Source organism: Pseudorca crassidens, chromosome 14, assembly GCF_039906515.1.
Source record: "Pseudorca crassidens isolate mPseCra1 chromosome 14, mPseCra1.hap1, whole genome shotgun sequence".
Lineage (NCBI taxonomy): Eukaryota > Metazoa > Chordata > Mammalia > Artiodactyla > Delphinidae > Pseudorca > Pseudorca crassidens.
This window is the reverse complement of record NC_090309.1, coordinates 65,316,269-65,338,175: the sequence shown is the minus strand read 5'-3', so window position 1 is coordinate 65,338,175 and position 21,907 is coordinate 65,316,269.

The window sequence follows — 21,907 nt, the reverse complement described above, 5'->3', positions numbered from 1 at the left end:
GGTAGAGTTATAGCAATTTACATGGCCTTTTATGTATTTAAGTTTACACTTATAAGGGTTTTAGACTTTCAGCCCATGATTTTTAATCTTTGGTGTAGTTCTTGTTTCAACATTTTATGAAATTAGAACTTTAACACTATTGATATTTATAAATAGCTGAATCATTTAAAAGATATATGAAATTTAATGTCCCTTTAAATCACATTGAAAACCTCGGTCTCTGTGGTAGAAATGGTCTGGTACTTTCCTGATTCATTGTTGCTCATAGTAAGTGAGCCTCTCCACCTGATTGCTGTGTTTTTCCTGGTCTTAGTTCTGCTTCTGGGAAGGTTGCATATTTCAGAGGATCTTAGGTCAGCGTAAAGCCCAACTTGCTGTTCCTTTCCTTATTAACCAGGCTACCCATATGTGGATCCAGATGAAGCTTCATGTACATAACAACTGTGTGTACTTATCTGCTCAATAGTTGTACTTACATTTCCAGGGTTGGATCTCATTCTTTTAGGGTCCTGGCTAATCTATTTTGTCTTGGTTTTGCTCGCTGAAATGTAGTTGCTTTAGGTGGGTTTTTGACTTTGACACTTATGTAACTCTGGGTCTAGTTTCTCACCTGTCATCGTAGGTTCCTCCCTGAATACCTGGAACCTACTTTCTATTTTTGAGCTCTAGTTCTATACAAATTATGGACGTGGGGCTTGAACTGCACAATTAATTTTCTTGACCTGCTTTTTACTTTCTTTGCCTTCTATAGTGATTGACAAACCTCTCTCTTATCTGTTCTTTTAGGTTCTCTGAGCTCTGATTCAGCCTTTCTTTAATCATTGTTCCCAAATCATTCATTAACCTCTCTGTGCCAGTGTCTTGATTCCTTTACCCCTCCAGCGGTTTTTTTTGTTTGTTTTTTTTCTTCTTTTTTTTCTGGTTCTCTGGGCTTCTTAAGAACCACATATCAATACCTCTTCAATACTTTTGACTTTGATCATAGATATCCAAGACTTTCCACATTCTTTGCTATCTCAATACAAGACTAGATGTCAATGCCGGATGCCTTCTACATTAAAACCAAAACCAAACCAAACCAAAACAAAACAAACCATATATACTTAAAGAAAACATAAACAGCACCATTCCACCACTGGATTGGTAAAAAAAAAAAAAAATCAGGCTGTATGCCTACGTAACCTAATATGTATTCATGTTGTAGCTCGGCCAGCTTTATTTTGATAGATTATCTACCCTAAACAGAAATACTTTTTGTAGAGCTCCATATACAACATGAAAAACAACCTTGAGTTATATTCATAACTCCCATTTGAATTAGAAAGGAATCTGACTCACCAGTACTCTTCTCTTCTTTGAGGTGGCTCACAATTTCCTTAAAATATTTTAATTATTTGAAAGAATATTCTAGGACTTTTTATTATTTATTGCTTTTGGTATGACATGAACACAATGCCTACAACTGGTTTTCAGAATATTCGAGTTTTGATCACTTATCTTTTGATTTATTGGTTTAAAAAATTTTCCTCACTGAGAGGCTTTCTTTCATACATTGTGAGATATTACTTGCTTTGTAAAATAACCTGGAAGAGAAAATAGAATACTAATTTTTAAAATCCAATTGATGACATTATTTTTAGTTGGATTTTGTCATCAAGTAGTATGAGATAGGATTCCTTAAGCCTATTAAAAGACTTCTTCCAAAAAATTTTATTTTTAAAACATGAAAATCAATATAAACTTTATTCAGTCTTTAAAAATTATTACAACCTGATTTATGATCAACATATAGTTTATCTTGGTGAATATACCGTGTGTACTTGAATGCATATTCTTCTGTCATTGGAATATTTTATGAATGTCAATTTATAGTTATTTAGTCTTCTATATCCTTACTGATTTTCTGTCCACTTATTTTATCAATTACTTAGAAAAGAGTTTTGAAATATTCAAGTATTTATTTCTCCTTAAATAGTCAGTTTTTGCTTCATTTAAGTTCTACTTTTAGGTGCATAAAAGTTCTACTTTTAGGTGCATTTAGTTTTTGCTTAATTTAAGTTCTACTTTTAGGTGCATACTTTTAGGTGAATTGATATTTGTATCATTAGGATTCCTTTATCTTTACCCTTGGTAATATTTCTTGTTGTAAAGTTTACTTTGTCTAATATTAATACAACCACCCCAGATGCTATAGACTGAAGATTTGTGTCCCCAAAATTCATATGTTGAAACATAATATCTAGTTTGATGGTATTTGGAGGTGAGGCCATTTGGAGATGGGTTAGGTCATGAAGGCTCCACCCTTATAAAAGATTATAAGATTAGTACCCTTATAAGAGGATCCAAGAGAGCTCCCTTGCCCCTTCTGCCAGGAGAGAGCACAGCCTTCTGTAAACCAGGAAGCATGCCTTTACCAAACATGGAATCTGCTGGCACCTTGATCTTTAACTTCACAGTCTCCAAGACTGTGAGATAAAATTTCTGTTATCCCAGTTTATGTATCTATTACAGCTGCCTTAACACACTAAAACACAACTTTATGATTAATATTTGCAAAGCACGTGTTTTTCCATGAATTTACTTTAAATCTATCTATATCTTTATATTTGAAGCTTTTTTTTAAAAGATAGTATATAATTGGGTCTTACATTTTCATCCACTCTGACAATGTCTGCTTTTTTTTTTTTTTAAAGAAGATGTTGGGGGTAGGAGTTTATTAATTAATTTATTTATATTTGCTGTGTTGCGTCTTCGTTTCTGTGCGAGGGCTTACTCTAGTTGTGGCAGGTGGGGGCCACTCTTCATCACGGTCCGTGAGCCTTTTACTATCGCGGCCTCTCTTGTTGCAGAGCACAGGCTCCAGACGCACAGGCTCAGTAGTTGTGGCTCATGGCCCTAGTTGCTCCACGGCATGTGGGATCCTCCCAGACCAGGGCTCGAACCCATGTCCCCTGCATTAGCAGGCAGATTCTCAACCACTGCACCACCAGGGAAGCCCAATGTCTGCTTTTTAATTAAAATGTTTGGACTGTTTATATTTTAGGAAAATATTGGTTTAAGATTGGAGGGTTGTAGTTATTTTTTTCTCAAATGTTTGATAATACTAGCCAATGAGTTTCAGTTTTGTTAGTTTTCTCTATTGTTTGTTTACTTTATATACCAGTTGATTTACACATTTATTCTTTCCTCCCTTTACTTATTCTGAGTTTAATTTGATCTTATTTTTCTTGTTCTTTATAGTGTCTTAGATCATTGATTTTAAATGTTTCTTCTCTAATATAAGCATCTAAAGATATAAATTACCTTTTAAAGACTGTCCTAATTGCATCCCACAAAGTTTAATATGTTGTGTTTCCCTTATAATGCAGGTCAAAATATTTTCTATTTTCTTTTGTGATTTTTTTTTTCTTAGGCTCATGTCTTATTTAGAATTATATTTCTTAGTTTCCAAGTATTTGGGGATATTACAAGTATCTTTTTGTTATTGATTTTTTAATATAATTCTAATTTAGTTTGAAAATGTATTCTTTATGTTTTCAATCCCTTGAAATTAAGGCTTGTTTTTTTGGCTCAACACATGGTCTATATTGTGAATGTTCTATGTGTGCTTCAAAAGAATGTGAATTCTGCAGTTGCTTTATGTAGTGTTATATAAATCCCAGTTAACTGGTTTCACCTAGTGTTCTTTAATTGTTTGATAGTGTTTTTCACATCTTCAATATTCTTTGATCCTTGTCTCATTAAGGAATGTCCCTCAATCATGTTTATTATTATTCCTTTACTTGAAGCATTCTTTGTCTGATTTTTAATATAATCAGTCCAGCTTTATGTATATTGTTTGTGTGGTATATATTTTACCATCATTTTATTTCCAACCTATCTGCATATTTATATTTAAATACATCTCTTATGGAGAGCATGTATTTGGTCTTGATTTTTTCCCAGTCTGACAGTCTTTGCCTTTTAATTAGAATGTTTAGATATACTGTAATTTTGATATGGTTACATTTAAGACTACCATCTTACTTTTGTTTTTCTATTCTTTCCCCCTGTTCTTTGTTTTTTTCCTCTTCTTCCTTATTTTTGATTAATTGAATATTTTCTACTCTTCTATTTTATCTTTCTTTTTATCTCCTTATTTTGTTATTTTAGATGTTGCTGTAGAGATTAACATATACATCTTTAACTTACCACAACTTAACTTGAGTTAATATTATTCCATGCTATGGACTGAATGTTTGTGTCCCCCCAAAATTCATATGCTGAAGCCCTAATCCCCCCAAGTGATGGTATTTGGAGGTGAAACTTTTGAGAGGCAATTAGGTCATGAGGGTGGAACCACCATGATGGGATTAGTGCCTTTATAAGAAGAGACATGAGAGAGATGATTCCTCTCTCCTCCTCATGTGGATACAGCATGTCATCTACAAACTAGGAAAGGGCTCTCATCAGGAATAGAATTGGCCAGGACCTTGATCTTGGACTTTCCAGCCTCTAGAACTGTGAGAAATAAATGTTTGTTGTTTAAGCCATCCAGTCTATGGTATTTATTATAGTAGTCTGATCTGACTAAGGCATACCCCTTCATGTATAATATAAGGATATTACAGTGCTATGTTTCTATTTACTCCCCTTGTATTATTTTTCCTATTATTGTCATACCTTTTACTTCTACATGTGCTTAAATCTCCTAATCCACTTCTATTACTTTTGCTTTAAACAATTTTTTAAATAAAGTAAAAAAAGAGGAAAGTCTTTTTTTTATATTTGTCTGCATATTTACTATTTTCAGTGCTTTTCATTCCTTCTGATAGATCAGAGATCTGCACACTTTTTCTATGAAGGGCCAAAGAGTAAATATTTAAGGCTTTGTGGGCAATACAGTCTCTGTTACAACTAGTCAACTCTGCCATTTTAGAGTGAAAGCAGCCATAGTTAGTTTGTAAGCTAATGATTATGACTGTGTTCTAATAAACTTTTAAAGTGAATAATAACATTTGAATTTCATATAATTTTCAAAGTATTATTTTTTTGATTTTTTTCCAACCACTTAGATGTGTGAAAATCACCTTAGTTCATAGACCAACCAAAAACAGGTAGTTGGTTTAATTTGGCTCACAGTCATTAAGGTGTACATCCTTAATGCTAGAATCATTAAGCCTCAACCTGAAGGCCATCTTGTAACATTTCTTGCAGTGCAGGTCTACTAATGACAAATTTCTTTTTTGTTTGTCTGAAATTCTACTTACAATGTTTCCAAAGCCTTAAATATGTGCTCTTTGGCCCTTCACAGAAAATGTGTGCAGACCTCTGATCTACCAGAAGGAATGAAAAGCACTGAAAATAGTAAATATGCAGGCAAATATAAATACAATTCTAGGCTGACAGTTTTTGTTTTACAATACCTTAAAGATATTATTCTGTTGTTTTCTGGAAAGTTGCATCTCTGTGCTCTGTTCCCTCTGCCTGAAAGTGAAATCTTTGTTTGGTCCACAGCTGCAGCTTGGAAAGGTAGAATACTGAAGCAAATTCAAAACTCACCTTGTGCATTTCTCTTCTCTCAGGAACACAGTCTACATTGTCTTTTGTCTAGTGCCTAAAAAGTTGTTTTATATATTTTCTTCAGTTATATATTTCTTTTTTACAGTGAAAGTAAATCCCATTCCTGTTATTCTGTTGTGGCTGATCCAGAAGTCTTTTGAATATGTTCAAAACATAAGTAGTGGTTAGTTTATGTTATAATCATAAAAAGTCATGTTTGGGTCCTGAGAAATATTTAGTATTTAAGAGTAAATATTTTGCTCTATAATTAACCTCTTTCTCACTCTGGGTTTTCTAAACTTTTTTTTTTTTTAAATAGGAACCCTAGACATTTGGACCATGGGGTCATAGCAAAAACCTTATCTTAGGCCATGAATCTTGATGGACATAACCTCAACCTATCAATATTTGTTGAGTACCATCTATGTATAAGATACTGGTAGGCCTCAGAATTGTTACTCTTGCAAACTCAAATATTATAAAATAAATCATGATATAATATCACTTTTTGAAGAAAAGTTAAAGAATAATGTCACAGAAACAAGATTCCACAATTCTAAATCATTGGAATTTGATCTGAAAAATGAGTGTTTTCTGAAAAACAAAACAAAACACTGAGAACTGAATTTTAGTCCTAACTCCTTTGGAATGATATTGTGCAGTTCACAATATTTCCAGGCATTGCTTTCTTCCTCTGTGGTGCTCAGTGATCTTTAAGTTCTCTTAGATATCTAAAATTTGTGATTCTTTCTGCATGTCCTTGTGTACCATTTGTACCTTTCTTCTGTCTCATGCAATTAGGACATAAATAGAAGAGCATAACGTTTTTGAGATTCTGCATACTGAATATGATTTTTTTTTTCTTTTTTTTTGCGGTACACGGGCCTCTCACTGTTGTGGCCTCTCCTGTTGCGGAGCACAGGCTCCAGACACGCAGGCTCAACGGCCATGGCTCATGGGCCCAGCCGCTCTGCGGCATGTGGGATCCTCCCAGACCGGGGCACGAACCTGCGTCCCCTGCATCGGCAGGCGGACTCTCAACCACTGCGCCATCAGGGAAGCCCTGAATACGATTTTGATTTTTTAAAATACGAAATGTTAGAGTGCACTTAAGTTGCAAAAAATGGTTTTCTAAACATAATAGCTAATTACCTTACATGTATGCTTTTATGTGTCCTCTGAGTCATATCTACTCTCAGTAGCTGCTCACAAAACAGGATTTTACTGCTGAAAGAGCAGCAGATCTAATACTGCTGCAAAAGAGCAGGCTGAATATTATTTTGCCTCGGGTCATCAATAAAATTCTAGTCATGCTCTGATCCTACACTTTTTTATTGTTCCCCATGATACGTGACAGGTAAAAGAAGACTTTACTTTTTCAGGCATTGCAAAACTTAAATGAAGTATTGGAAAATACCTAAAAAGTCACAAGTCTTAGAGAGGTTGGAAAGCTTTCTCCCTGACTTAGTGACACACGCAAATTGGTGTATTTGTTAGGGTAATGCTGAGTGCTATAACAAATACACCCACATATAAAGTGGCTTGCAATAATAGGAGTTTGTCTCTTGCACATGTAGTAGTCTCTGGCAGGTGAACATGTGAGCAGTGCAGGTCTCCTTTTTGTGGTTGTTTTGGACCCCGTGTTGATGGAGGCTCTGCCATTATTCAGGGATATAGGCAGATAGGGACTCTGTCAACACAACATACCATGTCCATGGCTGCAGTAGTCATATCCATTCCACTTAGTCAGAAGTGGGGAAAGAGCATGAAGAAGTTCATGAGAGGTTTCTGTGGGCTATTCTTCTTCAATTCCATTGGCTTCATCTATCTAGAAAACAGAAGGAGAAATACAGAACAGGAAATAGAACCCAAACTGTCTGACTCCTGAGCCCATGCTCTTAAGTCTTCTACACTATCTTTTCTGATCTTGAAGCTACTTGTCTGTCTTAGTCCATTTAGGCTGTGGTAATTCTGGAAGCAGAATTCTGAATATGGTTTAGGTACCTGGTAATTTTTCATGCTTTATTTTGTTGTAAAAATAGTTTGGGGGGAATATAACTGATGTGCTCAATGGGAGTGATTTTGCTATTTTTTAATTGTAGTAAAATACACATAGCAAAATTTACCATCTTAATCCTTTTTAAATGTACAGTTCAGTGGTGTTAAATACATCCATAATGTTGTGCAACTGTCACTACCATCCATCTCCATAGACCTTTTCATGTTATGAAACTGAAATTCTATATCCATTTGACAATAACTCCCCATTCTCTCCTTCTCCCAGTCCCTGGCAACCACCATTCCACTTTCTCTCTCTATGAATTTGACTACTCTAGGTACTTCATATAAGTGGACTCATATAGTATTTGTCTTTTTGTGATTGGCTTCTTTCACTTAGCATAATGTCCTCAGGTTTCATCCACGTTTTAGGATATGTTAGGATTTCCTTCCTTTTTAAGGCTGAGTAATATTTCATTGTATATATGTACCATATATTGGGTTGCTTCCATGTTTTAGCTGTTGTGAATAATGCTGCTATGAACGTGCATTTATAAATATCTCTTCAAGATCCTGCTTTCAATTCTTTTGGGTATATATCCAGAAGTGGAATTGCAGGATCATATGGTAATTCTATTTTTAATTTTTTGAGGTGCTGTCATACTGTTGCTGATAGCAGTTGTACCATTTTACATTCCCACCAACGGTACACAGGGATTTTTTTCCATGTTTTTTAAAAAATTAATTAAATAATTTAATTTTGGCTGTGTTGGGTCTTCGTTGCTGTGTGCGGGCTTTTCTCTAGTTGCGGCGAGCGGGGGCTACTCTGTTGTGGTGCATACACTTCTTATTGTGGTGGCTTCTTTTGCTGCGGGGCATGGGCTCTAAGTACGCGGGCTCAATGGTTGTGGCTCGTGGGCTCTAGAGCGCAGGCTCAGTAGTTGTGGTGCACGGGCTTAATTGCTCCGCAGCATGTGGGATCTTCCCGGACATTGGCAGGCAGATTCTTAATCACTGCGCCACCAGGGAAGTCCTTTCCATGTTTTTTAAGGGAGGGTAGCTATGATGTGATAGTAAGTGCATCAGCTTTAGAGACAAAAACAAAATGAATTTTAGTCCCTGCATATCATTCATGTGACTCAGGACTGTATGATTCTTAATCTCTCTGAATCTCAGTTTTCTCCTTTTTAAAAAATGCCTACTTCACAGGATGCTGTGAGATTAATAAGATAATGTGTGTAAAGGCCACTGGAACTGTCAAGTGCTATAAAAGTGTGAAATATTTATTATGATATATTTGAATATTGAGAAATAAAAATCTGCATTTTCTTTCCTGATCCTGTACATATGTGTGCACACACATGGACATAGTGTCACTGAGGATTTCTCTATAGGGCTTACTATTTACAACACATACTGAGTTTCAGTAAAAGTTAAATTTAATGCCAAGGATAATAATCTCATGGAGAAGAGCTCCATTTTATACCATTAGCATAAGAATATCAATAGAAAAATCCCTGCTGTGTATAGCTACACCTATTAGCCAGTAGTGTGCTATGCCATAACTTTCCTTTCTGAAGGAAAATATTTAAGACCCAGGGAGTTGTGTACAGTCACTATGACTGACTTAGGTGGATTTAAGTAGCTTTGGCATTTAGTATCTTTGTGACAAAGGCCAAGTTCCTATGTCTCTGAGCTTCAATTTATAAGTTTCAAAACTGAGGGAATTGGAATAAATCATTAGGGGCTTTTCCAGATTTGAAAATCTCTGATTCTAGGGTCACTGTGTGATTGGTCTAATATGATCTGATTGTTAACTCCTGTCAGTGTTCTTGAGTTCAGGTAACATAATGGATCCAGAAGCAATTCATTAAGAAAGTAAAGTAATAATAGAAGTAAGAATAATTTCTACCAAGCATGAGAGAAATTTCTCAAGTCCAATAAAAGAATGACTTGTGGTTGGATAAGATCTGATAATGTTTGTAGTCTTTGGAAGAAAAATTATATAAAAAATGAAAGACTGTGATTATTAGTATGCAGTTAAGAAAAATAGTATAATGTCCTAGAGTAGTTCTGTCCAATAAAATATTGTGCAATGATAGAAATGTTCTATACTAGTGCCACCAATATGGCAGTCATTAGCCACTGTGTGTCTATTAAGAGCTTGAAATATGATTAGTGAGACTAAGGAACTGAAAAATTTGAATGTTATTTAAGTTTATTTAATCAAACTTAAATAGCCATATGTGGCCAGTGGCTACTTAACTAGAGAACAGTTATAGAGAATATGATCTGTTCCCTGAATTATAAACTTCTTTAGGGCAGGAAATCTGATTCTTCATCTTGCTATGCATTCACTAAAGCCAACACAAGGAGATCAATAAATAATTGTGTCAATAAAGGATGTTCCTTAAAAAAATGATTTGTGGTCAAGTATATTTAGAAAATACTGTATCTTCTATCACATTTTTTGAGATTTGTAATGCACAATAACACATTAAATTCTTTGACAAATTCTCTAATAGATATATTTTGTTTTAAATCTACATCTTTCAAACTTATTTCACTACAGACTTCTTTTATATATGTGTGTGTGTGTGTGTGTGTGTGTGTGTGTGTGTGAGAGAGAGAGAGAGAGAGAGAGAGAGAGAGAGAGAGAGAGAGAGAGAGAGAGAGAGGGAATGAATATCCCATAGAACACAATTTGGGAAACAGCTCATTTATTGAGAGACATGGGGCTTGGTTGGTAGAATACAGGACCACCTATCAGATAGATGAGCTCACTCTGTCCAGGTGCCTAGATGCTTCTCTCTATATAATATAGATGGAAGATATTGATGGAGTGAAGGGTTTGGAATAGAAACCAGAACATAGGCATCTAGGAAACTGGGATAGAAAATATTTAAGAACTCAGAACCCTCTGTGGAACTGGGGAAGGAGGCTTGTATCTGGAACTCCATGTGAGAATGGTCTTCATAAGGTGAATACCTACTCCCTTGAGAAATACCGTTTCTGACTATTGAAAGTAATGTATGTTCTTAATGTTTGTTGTTTTTTTGAGTCCTTAGGGATCGTTTATTTAGATGCTTTTTCTATTCCTTTTGGAGGAGTGTCAGCTTTAAACCTGAATTTGGTATTTAAAGTACTAGGATTTCCCTGAGAGAGATTTTTGAAATTTATATTAAAATGAAACACACAAAACCTCCAATCCTATCCTTGGGTTTCCATGATTGAAATTTTGGTTGGAGTTGGATCACATTTACCTAAAAATCAGATACGGTTAATATCTAATATAAGGAGCAAGAGGAGAAAGATCAAACCTTCTTGTTTATCTAGCTTTGTATAATCCTGAGAGTCTATGCATAAAAGTGTGAGTGAGAAGTAGAGCTGTCTGAAACTCCCTGGTATAACACATTTTTTCCAGAGAGTAAAAATACTTGGTTACCTCTTGATTTATGAGGCAATGAAATATTCCAGCACATAAATATTGACGCTGAGACCCATGGGATATAGGAGTGCTAAGCACATTTGCAAGACATAAAGACCAAAGCTAAATGAAGTTACATCTTTTCCTATAAAATGCAAGCTGTCCCTCAGTGGATTTTACCATCCTATTGATTTTATTTCCTCCATCTTTATAATTGGAGACATCCTGCCAACCTGTTGAAAACACTGCTAGTATTTCTTCCTGAAATTTAGCCAACCTACTAATTATCCTTAAAATTCTGATTAGGCATTTGCCCCTAAAATTAACACATCAGTGAAATACCAGAATTTTGAGCCGGAAGCTGAGAACAGGAAAATGGCTAAATAAAGCCACTAAAAAAAACAATCTATAGGAACAATTTTCTGACATGAAATAGATTTTTAAAAATTAAAAATATTATATTTCATTTAACTTGCCTTGGAGCAAGAAGAATCTTAATTCTGCATATTGAATACAGCTGCCCTAACATTTATTTTTTATCTGCATGGACAGGGGCACCATGGAAACAGGGCAGAGGTTAGCATATACAGATGCAGATGCTGGTAGGTGTATAGATGTTAGAATTCTCTTGTAGAAGGTTGCATAAAATAAGTCGGGGACATATTGTGTTGTATCCCAAGGATTGGTGGGGAAAAATGCATTTCCCAATCAGGCCCTGCTTTTCAGCACCATATAAGAATCCCCTGGGAAGCCATGAAGCTTTAGAAATCTTACTTCAGTTGTAATTATCTCTCTTCTCCCATCAGATCATATCGTCCTTCAGAATAGAGATAATAATAATGAATGTATTCTTTAAACAAACATTTATCTCAGGTCTGCTAGATTCCAGGTATTGTTCTAGGTATTATAGTCGTGGTTCTTGCTTTCAAGGAGTTTATATTCTCTTGTTGGCGGAGAGACAAACAATAAGCAAATGAAGGGCTGAATATATTTCAGATATTCACAAGTGCTGAAAAATAAATGAAACAGGTAGGATGATAAAGAATGAGGGTAGTCCAGGAAAGCCTTTCTGAGAATGGAACTTTAGAGCTGGGACCCAGCATGAGGAAAGAGCCAGTCACAAGAGGACAGATTGAAGTAAGAGAAATAAGTACAAATGTGCTAGAATAGGAGAGTTTTAGTTTTCAAGGACAGAAAGAAGATCAGCAGGCTGGCTGGAGTAAAGGATCTGTTGGGAGAGTACAGCCAGATTACATAGGGCCTTGAAGGCCATGTTAACACTGCTGTTTTGCTGAGTGCTTTACCTGCATGGTCTCACTTTGCAAAACCACAACTCATTTAAATTTCAACTTTGTCTCTTCCTCTGTGATGTGAACAAGGCAATGATGGTGACTCTCACCACTTCTATCCCATGTAGTACTGGAAGTCCTGGACTGAACAGTTAGGCAAGAAAAAAGAAATAAAGGCATCCAAATTGGAAAAGAAGATGTAAATTTATCTCTGTTTGTAGACGACGTGATCTTATATTTAGAAAACCCTAAAGACTCCACCAAAAAAAAAAAAAAGTTAGAACTAATAAAAAAATTCAGCAAAGTTGCATGCTACAAAATCAACATGCAAAAGTCAGTTGCATTTCTATACACTAACAATGAACCATCAGAATGAGAAACTAAGAAAACAATCCCATTTACTATGGCATTACAAATAATAAAATACTTAGGAATAAACTTAACCAAGGAGGTGAAAGACTTGTATTTTGAAAACTATAAAACACTGATGAAAGAACTCAAAGCAGACACAAATAAATGGAAAGACATCTCATGTTCATGGACTGTAAGACTTACTATTGTTAAAATGTCTATATCACCCAAAGTGATCTACAGATTCAGTGCAATTCTTATCAAGGTCCCAATGACATTTTTATAGAAATAGAAAAAACAATTCTAAAATTCATACAGAACCACCAAGGACCCCCAAATAGCCAAAACAACTTTGCAAAATAACAAAGCTGGAGGCATCACACTTCCTGATTTCAAAATATATTACATGCACCATGGGAATGTAAATTGATACAGCCACTATGGAGAACAGTATGGAGGTTTCTTAAAAAACTAAAAACAGAACTACCATACGACCCAGCAATCCCAGTACTGGTCATATACCCTGAGAAAACCATAATTCAAAAAGAGTCATGTACCGCAATGTTCATTGCAGCTCTATTTACAGTAGCCAGGACATGGAAGCAACCTAAGGGTCCATGGACAGATGAATGGATAAAGAAGATGTGGCACATATCTACAATGGAATATTACACAGCCATAAAAAGAATCAAAATTGAGTTATTTGTAGTGAGGTGGGTGGACCTAGAGTCTGTCATACAGAGTGAAGTAAGTCAGAAAGAGAAAAACAAACACTGTATGCTATCATATATATATGGAATCTAAAAAAAAAAAAAAGGTTCTGAAAAACCTAAGGGCAGGACTGGAATAAAGACACAGACGTAGAGAATGGACTTGAGGACATGGGGAGGGGGAAGAGTAAGCTGGGACGCAGTGAGAGAGTGGCATGGACGTATATACACTACCAAATGTAAAACAGATAGCTAGTGAGAAGCAGCTGCACAGCACAGGGAGATCAGCTCCGTGCTTTGTGACCACCTAGAGGGGTGGGATAGGGAGAATGGGAGGGAGATGCAAGAGGGAGGAGATTTGGGGATATATGTATATGTATAGCTGATTCACTTTGTTACAAAGCAGAAACTAACACACCATTGTAAAGCAATTATACTCTAATAAAGATGTTAAAAAATATATTACAAAGCTACAGTAATTAAAAGAGTATGATACTAACATTAAAATAGACATATAAACCAATGGAACAGAAGAGAGAGCCCAGAAATAAACCTTTACATATATGGTCATCTGATCTTTTAACAAGGGTGCCAAGAATACACAATGGGAAAATGGTGTTTGCAAAACTCGATACTCACAAAAAAATGAAATTAGACCCTTACCTGTGCCATACGCAAAAAGAACTCAAAATGGATTAAAGACTTGAACATAAGACTTAAAACTCTTGGAAGAAAACATAGGGGAAAGGCTTAATGACATTGGTCTTGGCAATATTTTCTTGTATATGATACCAAAACACAGGCAACAGAAGTAAAAACTGACAAGTGGACTACATAATCTAAGAAACTTCTGCACAGCAAAGGAAACAGAGAGAAAAGGTAACCAGTGGAATGGAACCTGTGGAGAAATAATTTGCAAGCCACATATTTGATAAGGGGTTAATCTCCAAAGTATAAGGAACTCCTACAACTCAATAATAAACAAATAATCTGATTAAAATATGAGCAAAGGATTTGAATAAACATTTTTTCCACAGACAACATATAAATGGCCAACAGGTATAGCAAAAGATGCTCAACATCACTGACCATCAGGGAAATTAAAATGAAAACCACAACGAGATATCACCTCACACCTGTTAGGATGGATTTTATCAAAAAAAAAAAAAAGATAACAAATGTGGAGAAATTGGTATCCTTGTAAACTGTTGGTGGGAATGTAAATTGGTGCAGCCACTGTGAAAAAAATTATGGAAGTTCGTCAAAAAACTAAGAATAAAACTACCATATGTTTCAGCAATGTATATATTCAAAGGGATTAAAATCAGTGTCTTGAAGAAATATCTGCACCCCTATGTTCATTATATTGAACATCTGCTCCATGTTCATGCATCATTGTTCACAAATGTCAAGACGTAGAAGCAACCTAAATATCTATCAATGAACGAATGGATGAAAAAATGCGGTATACATACAATGGAATACTATTCAGTCTTAAAAGAAAATCTTGCCATTTGCAACAGCATGGATGAACCTGGAGGACATTATGCTAAGTGAAGTAAACCAAACTCAGAAGGACAAATATTATATGATCCAACTTATCTGAGGAATATTGTCAGACTCATAGAAACAGGGAGTGGAATGGTTATTTCCAGGTGATGGGGAGATGGGGAAAAGGGGAGGTATTACCCAAAGGGTAGGAAGTTTCAGTTATACAAGATGACTAAGTCCTAGAGGTCTACTATATAGCATAGTGCATATAGTTAACAATACTGTATTGTATATTTTAAAATTTGTTAAGAGGATAGATCTTATATTAAGTGTTCTTATCATTTTGCCATGACTATCAGGAAACTCAAATATAAATTTAATTATAAAAAGTACAATGACCACAGGAGCCTAGGTATATATTAATTTGTATCTCCCAGTAGCTGTAGGCTTGAAATTTTCCATTTCTATTTTAATACTCATACCTTATATGTGTCTTTAATTGCAGTACCCTCAAATCCTTTTCAGACAGGTAAAGCATTATTTGTAAACTAACATATGCTTAATAAACAACCATCTGCAATGGTAATAAGCATTTTCTCATTCCTGTAGTCATAATTTCAGTTTCATTCTTTGGGGTTTTTAGCTTTATAACTAATTCCCATTATCCTTTCACCAATTATTTGTGTGCTGCCCAAATTACCTCAGATCCTTCTACCTACCCTTCCAAGTTGTGTAGACTTTCTTCTAGTTGTTTATATCCGGATTCTCTTGGAAAATTTCTCTATGGCTGCTAGGCGCATTAACAGTTTACACAGAACTGGAAGTACCTGGGAGTTCACATCCTTCTGGAGCGGCCCTTAGTCAATGACCGATTAAGGCCTAGCTCCTTTACCTCCAGTTGGGACGAACTATGATATGTAATTTATACTCTAGAGCTTTTAGCTCCAGCAGGCTGAAGCTGAGGCTGGTGGTGAAAGTGAGGCTAGGACTTCACATGGAATCACACCTTTGCATGGCTTCTTCACCTCTGTTGTCCTGCTTTCCTCATTTCCTGACTGGTTACTCTTGGGAGCACTTCCTTAATAAATTTCTTGCACATGAATTCTCCTCTCAATGCTTGCTTCTGGTGAACCTGATACCATTTATTGAGTTTGGATCTTTACACACACACACACACACACACAGACACAGTCTTAGAACACTGTAGAAGAAAAGGGCTGAATATTAATATTTTAATTAAAGCATAGAGACATTCAGAGTAGAACAACATAACTATCCCAATCCTAGGGTAATTAACAATAAGTCCTTACTGGAAGAACCAAACTTCTTCAGGGATCTTTTTTTTTTTTTTTTTTTAAACATCTTTATTGGAGTATAATTGCTTTACAATGGTGTGTTAGTTTCTGCTTTATAACAGAGTGAATCAGTTATACATATACATATGTTCCCATATCTCTTCCCTCTTGTGTCTCCCTCCTTCCCACCCTTACTATCCCACCACTCCAGGCAGTCACAAAGTACTGAGCTGATCTCCCTGTGCTGTGCGGCTGTTCCCCACTAGCTATCTACCTTACATTTGGTAGTGAATATATGTCCATGCCTCTCTTTCGCTTTGTCACAGCTTACCCTTCCCCCTCCCCATATCCTCAAGTCCATTCTCTAGTAGGTCTGTGTCTTTATTCCTGTCTTACCCCTAGGTTCTTCATGACATTTTTTTTTCTTAAATTCCATATATATGTGTTAGCATACTGTATTTGTCTTTCTCTTTCTGACTTACTTCACTCTGTAGGACAGACTCTAGGTCTATCCACCTCATTACAAATAGCTCAATTTCGTTTCTTTTTATGGCTGTGTAATATTCCATTGTGTATATGTGCCACATCTTCTTTATCCATTCATCCGATGATGGACACTTAGGTTGTTTCCATCTCTGGGCTATTGTAAATAGAGCTGCAATGAACATTTTGGTACATGATATTGTTGATGAAGATATAGTACCTACAGTGGGTGGAGTGAGGCAGAGTGGTGGCTTTGGAGTCAAACAGATATTAATGTGAATCCTGACTATGACACTCATTAGATGTACAACACAGTATGTCTGCACACCTTAGTTTTCTTATCTCTAAAGTGGAAAACATAATACCTACCTTGTAGGAATGTTGAGATGATTAGAGATTGTGATGTGTAAGACAGTAGCCTCAGTAAGATGTTCATTCTCCAATTAAACCTACATTTTTAGAGATGTAGAGGTAACATTTTATTTAAAGAGAGATAAGATTCTTAAATACAAAGAAGAGAAATCTCAGGGTGGATGGGAGTGAGATAGGAAAACCAATGGAAAGTCATTAGTAAGATGCAGAAGAGTCAAGGCAAGAAAAAGATTAAAAAAAAAAAAGAACCATTCAACTAAGATTTCTTTTAGTTGTTAATTAAAGGAAGGAGATTAAAAGAGAAACTAGACCTTAATATCTGTCTGTTCACTGTTGAATTTAGTATAATACCTATCACAGAGAAGGTTCTTCCTCTAAAATAGGATCTCCTTGAATAGTGTTTAGAATTTGTTGTCTAAACCTCTTGCTCAAATTAACCTCATAGTAAATCTTACATAGCTCTTATTCCACATGTGGATTCAGTCATTTCCAAAACACAGCAACAGTAAAACTTTTAGTGCTTTTTGTAGGGTATCTAATTAATGAAAGGTTTAAAATATCACTCTGGTTAGATATCTAAGTTATGGGGATGGTACCAGATCATTGTAGTCAATATCCTGGAGTCTGGAACAGGCACACCAGGATATCAGCAACTCGTGTAGAACATTATCTCAGCCAGGACTATTTATGTTTGGACATGCTGCTATTTACAAAGTAACACTATTAATGAGGGCTAATTCAATTTAGCTGTTCAAAACAATGGAACATTTGTCTAAATAAATTTGAAGAAATATTGCCAAAGAAATAAGTGAAAGATTCAAGCTTGCTCATTTGCAGTGGAGTGATTGTTGAAAATGATAATGGGAATGACAGTTATAAAACTAAGTCCAATGAGAGAAGCTGTGAAATTATGACCACAGGGGAAAAAAGTTTGTTAGGAACACTCACTTCTGGGGACAGTTTGGCTATGGAGGTGGAGTAAAATAATGGTGAGTCTGACTCTGGACACATTTAGTAGGAAACATAGCATACTCTACCACCCTCCCCTCCAGATGAAACAGATGGCTCTGTGGGGAGCATATAGTCCTGGAAAATATCATGGGAAGATACCATTTAAACAGAGGTCGGAGAAAGAGACTACGACCAAATCACTATCCTCATCTTTTTGTTTATTTCATGGGTAGACAGTAACATTCTTTCACCGTGTGCTTGCTATGAAATTTTGGAAAAGGCATATGGTGATATGTCCAATCCAAAAGAACTATGATTCAATTCTCATAGATAAAGGAGATTAGCAAAGAGGCAGCCTCTGTATATTTATGTGGATTAAATACCAAAGCCGTGGAAATAGTTATAGGATGACTAAGCTAGCCAGTCTCGTATGATGTAATCATTCTATTGGGAGACATTTTCTTGAATCTTTGCTAATTGTACTAAACATTAAGAGAATTACCACAGTTCCCTTTGAAACACTTCTGTCCAAAGGAGAAGGAAGAGAAAGATCAAGTAGTTGGGACGAAAAGAAATGGTAATGGGTGATAAAGCTTAGTACAAACCATTTTTGCGTTAAAATATAGGGAGTACCAAAGTATATTTTAGACACCATTCATTAAAAATCAACTTGGGGGAAATAGTTTAAAGTTTTCCTAATTGAAAACAGACTCAGTTACAGAACAGGAATAATCTCTGAGTCTCATTAATTCAATAAGAAAGTAAAGCATATGCTTCTAATAATGCAATATAAGATTAGCCATCATGCGTATAATTGCGGGTATCATATCAAATTCACTTTCTTTAATTATGAGTATTCACTTCTCTTTAAGAATGAGAATTCTAAGCTTTTCCACACAAATGTATTTATACTTTCAAACCAATTAATGTAAAAATGATCCTCTAGTTGGGTTTCAAAATATTGAGAAAATCTTAACCTGAGTCAATGAATGTCAAGAAACTGCTTTTAAATTAAACATGTGAAAACTTTTAGATTTTTTGTGTTTGAAAATGCTTATACTTTGGAATGAAATAATTCATCTAGCTAGACAGAAAGCATACCCCCACGCTGTACTAAATTTTGTTCTGAGCAACATTGGTTTATATTGTATATACTTTCCAGACTAAAACTATTCATCTTGTGCTACCATGAATTCATGTGTGTGCTGAAATAGCATTTCTGTGAGAGCTAGTAGTTTTCTAGTTGTACCATGAAAAACATTGATTATGCATTACGAAGAATCAGCAATAAAAACAAATGGATAAACTGGTGTAAAATGAGTGTTGTTATCTGATTCCTTTAAGAAAGCCAAAAAATGCTATTGGCTCTCAGCTATGTAATCCCTTAAAAACTGTACTCAGGACAATCTGGCAACTCCTATAACTCAGTATAAAAATCTCCATAAATAGAAACATAGGACTTTATGCTTCTTAGGCATAAATAGTTATAGAATGAGAAAGGGTGGGGAGACCTTTTAAATGCAGATAGCAGGGTGGAGATGGACACCCTGCATCTCTTTTCTCTTTCTTCTCAGAATTCTTTCTTTAGTAAGAGAGATATGATATATGCAACTATGAAGAAAAAATGCACTGACTGAAAAAACATTCAGTTTTTTTTTTTTTTTTTGTGGTACGTGGGCCTCTCACTGCTGCGGCCTCTCCCATTGCGGAGCACAGGCTCCGGACGCGCAGGCTCAGCGGCCATGGCTCACGGGCCCAGCCGCTCCGCGGCATGTGGGATCCTCCCGGACCGGGGCACGAACCCGTGTGCCCTGCATCCGCAGGTGAATTCTCAACCACTGCGCCACCAGGGAAGCCCAAACATTCAGCTTTGACAAGAGCAAGCTTTAGAACAAAAAGATGAGAACAAATATCTAAACAGACTTTAAAGACAACATTAAGCAAAGTGATTAAAGAAGTTTAAAATCTTGTTTTGCATTTGCTGGAGCACATTAAAAAAATAAAATACCCCTCTCTCCCTTGTTCTTATATGCTTGTCTTCCAAGCAAAAGATAGGAGGACCAAAATGAGTAGTTAACTTGGATTGACCTTCGAACAGCTGCCCCATTAAACTTCAGAGGGTGTGCATCCTCATTGTTGCAATCAAGTGACTATAGCTAGTGCTTCTGTGTGTGTTAAAGCTGAAGAAGTACTTGAAAGAGGTGACTAACCCTTTTTGGGATCTGAATCAACAAAATGTGTGATGCTCTTACATGAATAATATTGTCATTTTAAATATAAACTTTATCTATTTCTCTGCCCTTTGAAAAAAGGTGAAACTAGTCATCTTGATTTTGCATATCTTATTTATTGAAGCTCTGCCAATATTTCTGCAGAAGAAAAGAGATGCATTGACAGTTCTCTATTACAAAATGCATAAATAAAATGTTTTGGTGTCATATAGAAGTTTAAATATTGAGAATATAATTATACAATTATGGTTTAAGGTTTTCACATTGATTATCTTTAGAGAGAGTCTGGGATAGAGAGGGTTAATGGGCACACTGAAATGAGCAGAGAAAATGCCACTGCAGGTGTTTGCTTTAACAGGGTGTTGATGGAAAGCCAGGGTGACCTAAGTAGGGACATAAGCAAAAGAGAGAAAGTGTTGAAGGGGCTAGTATAAAACACAAGTATGTGACCATGTCATGCTTTAATTCCTAGAATTGTTTTGGCTTTTCTTGTTTGAGAATGCTGCTTTGCTAATTTCAGTATAAGCCCAATTTGTATTTTATGAGGACAGGGCAATTAGAGTGGAGATTTCAGAAAAAGAGTTATTTAATCACACATAGGAAGCTACAAATTCCTTATTTTCATTTGACAAACTTAACAGGTAAAATGAATTACTTCTCTAGGTTTTCTTTGTCTATATTCTTTAACTTTATATACTAGGAAATTTATAAGATATACACATACAATAGCAGAGAGACTAGTGTAATGAACTCCTATTTATCCAGCCTCCAAAATTATCAGCTTCCCTGCCAACTTCCTGGCTCCTCTCATCTCCCAGAGTATTTTCCAGCGAATCTCAGTCATTATGTCATATCAGCTGTTATATTTCAATATACATCTCTAAATAATAAATTCTCTTTTAAAATATATCTACAACCCCATTGTCATACTAAGAAGTGCTACATCATATTTATAGTACCATAAATAAATAATTTCTTAATATAATAAAAAATCCAGTGTTCAGATTTTTTATTTCATTTTTTAATGATTTGTATGACTCAAATAATGGAATTGAAATAATGTCCATACATTACAATTGGTTAGTATGTTTCTCAAGGCCCTTTTAATCTATAAGATTACTCTTTCTGTTTTACTTTCTCCTTGCTTTTTTTTTCTTTTTTGGTTGTTGTCATAGCAACTGAGCTGTTTGTTTATAGGGTAGATTTTGCTGATTACATTCCTGAGGTATTGTTTACATGTTTCTCTGATCCCTATGTCTTCTGGAAATTGTTGGTTAGACCTAGAAACTTGATTAAATTTAAGTTTGATATTTTCAGTAAGACTACTTCCCAGATGTTACTGTTTACTTTCATAAGGATGTACAAAATCCTTATCCTGTCTAGTTGTTTCTTTCTGTATGTGTGATGTTAGCAGCCATTGAAGATCTTTATCTAGATCTCTGTTTCTTTCTTTATCTGGATCTCTGTTTCTTTCATTACTTTTTTTTTTTGGTGGTATGCGGGCCTCTCACTGCTGTGGCCTCTCCCGTTGCGGAGCACAGGCTCCGGATGCGCAGGCTCACGGCCATGGCTCACAGGCCCAGCCGCTCCGCGGCATGTGGGATCCTCCTGGACCGGAGCACAAACCCGTGTCCCCTGCATCAGCAGGCGGACCCTCAACCACTGTGCCACCAGGGAAGCCCTCTTTCATTCCTTTCTATGAAAGATTTGGCTACCCTGAAATACAGCTCATAAAGTCAAGGCGGAACAATTGCTAGACTCCATCCCT